This window comes from Durio zibethinus, chromosome 7 (genome assembly GCF_047325235.1).
Source record: "Durio zibethinus cultivar Kanyao isolate XHJ-2024 chromosome 7, ASM4732523v1, whole genome shotgun sequence".
NCBI classification, from domain to species: domain Eukaryota; kingdom Viridiplantae; phylum Streptophyta; class Magnoliopsida; order Malvales; family Malvaceae; genus Durio; species Durio zibethinus.
In genome coordinates, this window is record NC_143168.1 from 21,063,248 (window position 1) to 21,073,008 (window position 9,761).

Genomic DNA, 9,761 nt, shown 5'->3' on the forward strand with positions numbered 1-9,761 from the left:
TTGAATCTTTGTTCTCAGCGTCAGCAGGGGGCTGGAACAGAGGCCTCAAAGATACTCTCGAAACTATACCTTCAAAAGTGTTCCACAGTGCCTAAAACAGAAACTGAAAGGATAAAACTGGTTGACATAATTCTCTTCAAATATAACAAAAACCGATATCAATAAGCAGCAGATAACAGGCCAAAGCAATATGATTAATTCTATACTTGAACAACAGAAAACCTATCTCAACTAATTGATTCTTGGAGGAGGATCCAAAGGCCGTTCATTCTAATCAGTGTCAACATCACCTATCCTCAGAAGATTAAATATAGAGTCCCTGGTAACCTACCAACAACCCACAATCAGTTCCAGTAACACACAAGTACGATTTACAAAATAAGATAAACTTGTTACCTTTCTAAAAATAGTGTTTTTTCAATCAGGTCGTTCACATTTATCTATAGATATAAAGAACTGACTCCCATTCAAATGAGGTGAACCAGCATTGGCACAAGCAAAAATACCCTATCGTTAAACCTTAAACGTGAATGAAACTCGTCCAGAAAAACACTCCCATAAATACATTCACCACCTAAAAACTAAAAATTTTAATTCACAACTATCCTTTAACTAACTCTAACTGATTGAAAACATATAAAGGGAAAAAAATTAAACAAGAAAGAGGGGGTACAGGTGCCGGATCCGGTGGGATCACCTATGATGTAATTTGTCTGAATGCTCCTATGATTGAAAGAACAGTAGATAAACCTATGATGCAATTACAAAATCTCAATTAGTATGTAAAAAAAAAACATTAATTATCCGTTAATAAGAAAATCATTTAAAAAATTTAATCGAAAATATACCATATAGGAGTGAACACCAATTGCATATACTGAAATGCAGATGATTAATGACATCCTCATAGTCTGCAATGACAGGAAAAGAGCAAGTTTAAGCAGAGAATTTGACACAGTTTCTTTCAAACTATTCTAAATTTGTGGGTTGAGCAAACATATATGACTTGATTTGTCTTAGTGGATTCATATAATCTTATATTATTTTTATTATAATTTTATAATTATTTAATCAAAACCATGGATTATGTCAAGGTCTAGCATTCGAAGACCCAAATGGACCCACAACCATGAACAAAAAAGATTTCATAATTTTATACAACTTTAGTGGTTCAAAAAAGATAACCCATAAATTTTTTTTTTAATCTTTAGAGTAAGCAATGAAAATAAAATTAAGAATGGGTCTGCTTTTACCCTAAATGGTGGTAGTGCAAATAGCAGGGGCATCACCAATAAGCTTGAAATCCTGCAACTCTTTGAAATTCATCCAAAGCTTCTCCCATACCTTGGCTTCATAAATTTTCAACTTGCTGTCACCATCCATTGCCTATGGTAGAACCAACTCTTTCATTGAAAATTAGACCATAGTAGGTAAATTTCGCAAGTCAATATATATTTATACTGATAGCTTTTAAATTATACCTCAATCCATGTTGTTAGTTTAGGCCTGCCTACCATGATGTCATACTTAAACACCTTCGATAAGAAGATTTGGAATCTTTAAACAAAAGGAATGTAGGCAATGTTCGCCTGAAAATGACAATTTCATTCATATATCTTAACAGAAAAAGCTCAAATGATATAGCTATAGCTATTATTGATTTCAATAGTTACAAAACTATAAATTTTTTCTGAGAGATTATCATTAATTTACCTTTTACATGTTTTCGGACACATTGCAACTCAGTTAGGAAACAACAGTGACAATAAATTGTAGCACCAGGAAAGCAATTTAGTATCAGTGGAAAACCAACTTACCAGACTAAAGCAGTGCCTAAGGAGGAATAGGCCATCATCAAAATTTCAATAGCATTTTCTAAGTGATCAAAAACAGCACCTGATGCAAGTCCTAAGTTTTAGTTATGCCCAGAAACCAACTGCTGCTTTACTTTAACACTTAAACTCTAGCATCGCATTCTACATTTATAGCCAAAAACTAAGAATAATAATAATCAACCCAGTAATTGAGAATAATTTGAATAGAATTGAGATGTAAAAATCATAATTAAAAAGTAAAAAGAGGTACCTCCACCAGTAAACACAAAGTCGACCACCACAATAACATCAGTTCAAAACTCACAAAACAACATGCATGAGCCCAAATAAAAAATGCACAACTTATAAAAAAAAAAAAATCCAAACACAATTGATACCCAAAAAACCTTATGACCACATAAAAAGAACAATCTTGGGATGTTGTTTCGCTAACTACCTTAAATAGTTAAACCTCTGTGACAAAGATGAAAAAGCATTGAAGCAAACTCAAAACAACAGCCAAACTCAATAATCCAAACCCAAAAGAAAGAAAAACCGAAGAGAGAAGAGTGACAGCTTGAGATTAAAATTTGAACCTTTATAAGCAGCATAAAGGAGAGATGAACCATCGGCGTATTCTTACTTCCTTCTTCTATTTCCCTTTCTCTTTCTCCTCCCCCTTTTCTCTCTTAATCTTTTTCGGTTGTTAAGTGCAGAGGCTTATGCTTTGTTTTTCAATTCTTCTCTTCTTTTTTTTTTTTTTTTCTCTTTCATATCTAGAACATCTTCCCTTGCTGCGGCTCCAGAAGCTTTTTTATCTGTTCACTGATAAAAGCCTTTGCCCAAATTTACCCCTCCATTTTTTTTTAAAGACATTATTGATGTGTACACTAAATTGCAGTCTGGGGATTGTTTTAATTACTAGTCATAGATTATAGATTATAGATTTGCTGAGTTGCATCTGCCACTTGCCGTCTTAGCAACTTCTGCAAATCGATTGTCAATTGAGCAACAAAATTAATCATAGTAAACTGTGAGTGTAGCCAATGGTTCAGCAATGCCTGGTAGTATACCTAGCTAAACTGTGTAGTATACCTAGCTAAACTGTACGTAGTCTGCCTTTAAATTTACAATAATGCATTCCACAAGTCATAATAATATTTAATTTTTTCTCATAAAAAGAAAAAAACCCGTTGTCATTCATAATTGTCCAAATGAGAATAGCCCATGAATCCCACATAAGCAGGGGATCATAACAATACAAACAGAAAAAGCAAAGCAAATATGAAAAACATACAGAGCATTATTATCAACATCGATCCAAACCAATTACCACCAAGCATAAATATCTCAGACCTATCAACACCGAGCTTGGCTAATGATTGATTAAATATTGAATTTAAAATATACCATCTGAATTTTTTTCAATTAAAACTATTGTCCTTAATTTGATTAAAGATTAAATATTTTTTATTTAATTTAAAAAAGAATTCTATAACAGCAGTGAAATTCTCTTGCCTTTTAAGAGAGTGAAGACAGGTTAAAAAAAAGGTAAAATCATTTTTTTTGACATTTGACTTAAATAAGAACAAAATGCAAAATCCAATTTTTTATGTGAAATTTCATCAAAAAAATCAAACCACAAATTCATCGAAAACCAAAAACTCAATGAAATTTTATGTTTTACTAAATAAATTTTTGAAGCAAAAGCTTGAGCTCAGCAATCTGCATCTCCTGCTCTTAAATTGGCACTCAGGAACTCCCTCTCACTTCTCAAAACCATGGCCAACGTCCTGGTATTGCCTTCAAAACCACCAAACATAATATTTCATCAAAAAAATCAAACCACAAACTCAAAGAAAACCAAAAGTAGCATGAATCAATTTTTTAAGAAAACAAAAGTCAAATCCAGAAAAATAACCAACTTCAAAAACCAAATATTAATTTTCCTTTTCCAAACGTAACCCACATTTTTTTTCTATTTTCTCATACTTTCTTAGCATGTAAACACCCAAAAATGCACGAAAAGATTAAAAAGAAAAACCTTCTAAACTTAACCATCATTTTTTCTTTATTTATCACATTTTTTCAACATCTAAACGCCCAAAAATCCACCAAAAGTTTTTAAAAGAATAACTGCCAACGATTGATGCAAAATTGGATGGAGATGAAACGTGTGGAAAGATCGAACGAAATGAAAAAGAAGGATAAAAGAGCAACGGGAAGAGGGTGGTGGATGGGGTTTTATTTTCTTTCTCTTTCTATTCCCCCTCTTAAACGAAAAAGAAAGAATATTGTAGTTCTAATATTATTTTTGTTTCTAGAAATTGTTGAGAAGGAAAAACAAAGTTTAGCTTTATGTGGTGTTAGAGAGTGAAAAAAAGAGAGAGATTCAGATAATAAATATTCAAGATTTCTGGGTATTTCGAAAAGTTTAGTTATTGTTTGCTATTTTTTACTTCTTTTTTCTTTGAACATTTTGCATACATTAAGATTTTTCTATTGGTAAAAATGAAAAACCTAATGGCTAAATACGATTGAACGCGCATGTAGTACACCGCTGTTACGAAATTTTATTTGGAACTGATTTAAAAACATTTAATTTTTAATTGCATCAAATTCAAAATATTAATCTTAATTAAAAACGTTTATAGGTTATATCTTAAATTGAATATTTAACCCCAATGATTCTTTAAAAAAATGACTAAACCTGAAATGGATGGACAAAGCCAACCATACCAATCTCAACACTTAATCTATAATTTTGAATGTTGATGCCAAAATCGGATTAAATGGTAAGAACCTGAAATGACAAGTATAATGTTAGTTAAGAGCAAAAGCCAGAGTTGTTTTTAGCATTTGTGTTTAGATAGTCAAGTCAATGAAATGAAATAAAAAAAAAGAGACAAAAAAGGTAAGAGAGCAAATTGAGAAAAGAGAATTCAAAGAAATATGAGTAATCTATTCACCTAAAGGGAGAAAAGGATATTTATACTTGTGGGATTGGTGGCCAGCCATGCTAGCCTTGGTTAGTTGTGCTCTGAAAATTCAGATCGATTTGCTAAGTAAGTTCAGCCCAAATAACTAAAATACCTTTACTTCTCTCTACGGTAAAAACACATTTACTCTTTAGGCTGTAAAACACTCTCATCAGTAACCAATTTTTTTCCTTGTCATTTGTAGCTCGTTAGAAACATCTAACCCGTTTGGTCTAAGGAGGATGGACATTTTGTTAGTTGCATATATATGATTCAATGAATCATTTGTCACTTTTGGTTTTCCCAATTTTCTTGGGAATCCTTATTCCCTTTCAATTGCATAACAAATTCTAGATCCTATGAAAAAAAAAATCGAGAGAGGGGACACTACAGTAAAATGACGTATTAATAGCAGTTTTGTAGCGACCTTTCACTTACAAATATCGCTAGCTTTCGTGTTTTTTATAAAACTTCAGGTGTTTATTATCCAAACATCACTAAATATTCAAATAGCGGTGTTTATACATATAAACGCCATTAAAGATAAAAATTAATTGTGTTTATCGACTAAAATACCTTGAATAATCCTATCTACTAAAATTGAAGTGATTATTGAAGGCGTTTCAAGCAAAAAACACCTTGAATAATTTGCTCATAAAAAATAAAAGAGATTATTAAAGGTGTTTTTTGTCAGAAATGCCATTAATAATTTTTCTAAAAAAATTGTTGAGGATTATTGAAGGTATTTTTTTTGTAAAAAAGCGCTTTTAATAAATCTCCTTATCAATAAATTTATGAAAAATGGAGTAACATTGATGATTAGAGTATTAGAGTATATGGTTGTTAATTATAAGGTCATTGGTTCAATCCCTTCTTTCAACATTTTTTGAATTTTCAAGGGATTATTAAAAGCGTATCTGACCAGAAACGCCTTCAATAATCTCAAAAAACCTGAAAAATACTAAAAGAAAATATCGAACCTATAATCTTATAATTAATAATCATATACTCTAACCAACAATACTACTCCATTTTTAATAAATTTATTGATAAGAAAATTTATTGAAGGCGTTTTTGACCAAAAATACCTTTAATAATCCTCTAAAATTTTTTAGCAAATTTATTGAAGGCATTTCTAGTAGAAAAACGCCTTCAATAATTATCTTTATTTTTTATGAGCAGATTATTGAAGGCATTTTTTACCTAAAATGCCTTCAATAATTCCTTATAAAAAATTGAAAGGGATTACTGAAGGCATTGCTTGCAGAAAATACCTTCAATAATCCCCTCTAAAAAAATTAGAGAGGATTATTGAAGGCGTTTTTGACCAAAAAACGCAATCAATAATCTCTTTTAAAAAATTGAGAGATTATTGAAAGTGTTTTTTTGTCAAAACGCCTTTAATAAATATCATTGTCAATAAATCTATGAAAAATGGAGTAGCATTGATAGTTAAAGCATACAATTGTTAATTATAAGATCATAGGCTCGATCTTTCTTTTCAGCAATTTTTGAATTTTTCAAGAGATTATTGAAGGTGTTTCTTCAATAATCCCTCAAAAAACCTAAAAACTGCTGAAATGAAAGATTAACCCTACAACCTTATGATTAACAATGTATGCTCTAACCGACAATGCTACTTTATTTTTGATAAATTTATTGATAAGAAGATTTATTGAAGGCATTTTTGATCAAAAATGCCTTTAATAATCCTCTACAATTTTTTAGCGAAATAATTGAAGGCATTTCTGATAAAAAAATACCTTCAATAATCATCTATATTTGTTATGAACAGATTATTCAAGGTATTTTTTACCTGAAACACCTTCAATAATCTCTTATAAAAAATTGAAATGGATTATTAAAGACCTTTTTTTATATAAAAAACGCATTTAATAATCCCTTCTAAAAAAATTGAAGGGGATTATTGAAGGCGTTTTTTGGTCAAAAACGCCTTCAATAATCTTCTCATATAAAATGAAGAAGATTATTGAAAGTATTTTTTTTGTAGAAAATGCCTTTAATAATCTCCTTTAAAAAATGAGAGGAGATTATTAAAAGCGTTTTTGGTCAAAAAAAACACCTTCAATAGTTCCCTCAAAAAAATTAGAGGGATTATTGAAGGTTTTTTTTTTTTTCAAAAAACGTATTTAATAATCCTCTTTGCAAATAGTGATATTTTTTAAAAGTAAACGCCGCTATCATGACAAAATAGCGTGGCTAAATTTTTTTTCAAAATTGAAACCCCCTCTTTCTCCTCTATAATTTTCTTTCTTTCGCCAACTTTTTTCTTGGAAGAGACCGCTGAGAAAGAAAATTCAAATCAAGAAGATTAACAACATAGCAACGAGGCAAGTGACTTTCTCAAAAAGGAGATAAGGACTTTTCAAGAAAGTTCATGAGCTTTCCACTTTTTTCAATGCTGAGATAGCTCTTTAAGTCTTTTCAACCGTTGGAAAGCTCTTTGAGTACTCAGCACAAGGTTGCTCTCACTTATCTCATATCTATATATGAATGCTTTGCCTTGATTCTTGCTTTATCTCTGCTGGTTTAATATAAAAATCTTTGCTTGCTGTTTGATTTAATGTGTTAAATGTACTTGGGTGAATGTGAGAGGAAATGAGAAATGTAATTGTTATGAAAAAGATCTTTCGAATCAAGAGAACTATATAAAAAGTATAAATTCATGATAATGTACTTGAATCTTGTATTCTATTACAAAAAGAACTTCTTTCAATAATTTGTCAAAATCTAAGGGTTTTAAGGTGGGAGGCCATGGTTTCATATGAATGTCTATATGATATTTGTTGATGCTTATTCATACTTTTCTGAACCTTGTTTAAGCCATATTTTATGACTAATCAATTGTCTTATAAGAAGTTTATGCTTTCCATATATCTTTGCTAGTGCAACTTAGAGCACAATATTGATATTTTACCTTTCATTTTTCTTGTCAGAATTTGATTTGCTGTTATTTTCAATTTTCTTAATTGAATCTTGTTACAATTTTAGGTTTCCTACACTCTTTTTGAATGTTCTTAAGGTTTTCATAATGAAATTTACAAATTCTCATGATTTCCTTTTCAAATTCTGTAAAATTTATGTTGAACTCAAATCTGGTTTCAAAACTACGCACCTAACCTATCTTCAGTCTTTTGATCAAAACTCAGTGAATTCTAGGTTGATTTACTTCAAATTTTTTTTCCTAGATTTTTAGTTCATAAGGCTATAATCTAGTAAAAATTTAGCCTCAAATTCCATTTCTACAAGTACAGTTAATTCTTCAAAATTAAGGGTGAATCCAAAAGGCAAAAACAATCCATGCATGAGAACTTGATGAATGATGATCCTCTTTCCTTCTAGGTGTTCAATTTGATTCTCTCATATTTTAAATTCTTAGTTTACATGTTTACTTGTTATTTTTTGATTTATTGCATTTATTTTCATGAATTCATTTGGTGTTTGGATAGATTTAATTGTTAATGCTCTGTTTTTCTCTATTTTCAGTATCACTTGAGTTGCTAGTTCATTAAGCTGATTTTTCTCTATTTTGCTGCCATTTTCTTGTTGAATTTTGTAGCAAACTTGATTGATAAATTGTTTCTTAGCTCATTTCAAGTTCATTTTCATTATAAGCTTCTAGACCATATTTTTTCTTTCATCAACTTAGTGAGTTTCAGTTGAATTTCACTTTATATTTTAGTTGTTTCTAGTTAATTCTTGTATTTTCTTGCACTTTTTGTTCTTCAAATCAATTTTCCTTTTGGTTCCTTAATTGGTCTTTTCAATTCCATTTTATGATCACTTGTTTTAGCATCAATTAGGTGTAGATCAATGAGATCTTGTATTACAAATTTTATGCTATATTTTATAGCTTACCGAACGACATTTTTCAATAAGGATGGAACATGAAGTTGTGGGGAAGATAAATGAAATGTACTGTGATGCAATTCTAACAACACATTTTGAGGTTTTTGGAGAAATGTTCTCTTTAGCAATAGAAGCCAAAAGGAGGAATAGGAGTTGTAGGCTCCATTCAAAGCAAGTGCGACTCCTTCTATGGAGTCCGTTGATGGGCAAGAGGAAAACAAATGCAAAGTGGATTATTATTACATATATTAAACTTTGTGTTACATGAATATTGGAACAAATTATATATTTAGATATTTAAATATTTAAATATTCAGTTTATGAATTTAAATTCATTTTTATTTCTTTTAACAATTTTTATTTAATTATAATAATAATTATTAAAAAAATTAAAAAAAAAGTAAAATTTTTTATTTAGTAGCATTTGTATTTAAAAATGCCATTAAATATTGAATTTAGTGACATTTGTATCAGAAAACGCTATTAAATTTAGTGACGTTTTTAAACACAAATGTTGCTAAATTTAACAGATTTTTTTTATGTAAATGCCACTAAATTCATAATTTAGCGACGTTTTTAGGTACAAACATCATTAAATTTAGTGGCATTTATATAAAAAAACGTCGCTAAATTTAGTGATATTTGTATAAAAAAATATCGTTAAATTTAACGAGGTTTGTGCTTAAAAACGTTGCTAAGTTAGTGGTGTTTTTTTTAAAATACCGTTATTTTTCACGATTCGTGAATAGGCGACACTCTGCGTGGCATTTTTCGTAAACACCGCAAACCTTATAGTGGCGTTAATAAACGTTGTTAAACAATAAAAAAAATGCCACTAAAAACCAAAATCCCTGTAGTGGGAGAGGGGACTTTTACAATTTGTGAAAACCATGCTTGATTTCTATATTCCTTTTATAGTGATTAGAAGCCTGATCCTTAAAAAAAGCAGCAAACTAGAGCTTAGGCCTAATGGGGAAATGCATCCCTAGTGCATGAATGTTAATAGATATATGGCAATACCTATTGGAGGAACTAATAGATTCAAATCCAAGATCTATTCATCTGGTACTAATGACAAGGGTAAAGGCATATCCCGATC

At 30.2% G+C, this 9,761-nt stretch overlaps 2 long non-coding RNA genes across 2 annotated transcripts in view; both read right to left on the minus strand.

Moving 5' to 3' along the window:
- Positions 1-912, minus strand: part of LOC149518121 (uncharacterized) — a 1,110-nt gene extending 198 nt beyond the window's left edge. Inside the window, exons 1-2 of the long non-coding RNA XR_016343811.1 lie at positions 849-912; positions 1-750 (exon numbers count right to left, since the gene is read on the minus strand). The exon at positions 1-750 is cut by the window's left edge and continues 198 nt beyond it. This is a non-coding gene — a long non-coding RNA (uncharacterized LOC149518121). The remainder of the gene's footprint in view (positions 751-848) is intronic.
- Positions 913-1,374: 462 nt separating this feature from the next.
- LOC149518122 (uncharacterized) lies at positions 1,375-3,810 on the minus strand. Its single transcript, XR_016343812.1, has 4 exons — positions 2,411-3,810; positions 1,818-1,896; positions 1,482-1,589; positions 1,375-1,403 (listed from the first exon to the last, which is right to left on the minus strand). It is a non-coding gene; the product is annotated as an uncharacterized LOC149518122 (long non-coding RNA).
- Positions 3,811-9,761: the final 5,951 nt, after the last annotated feature.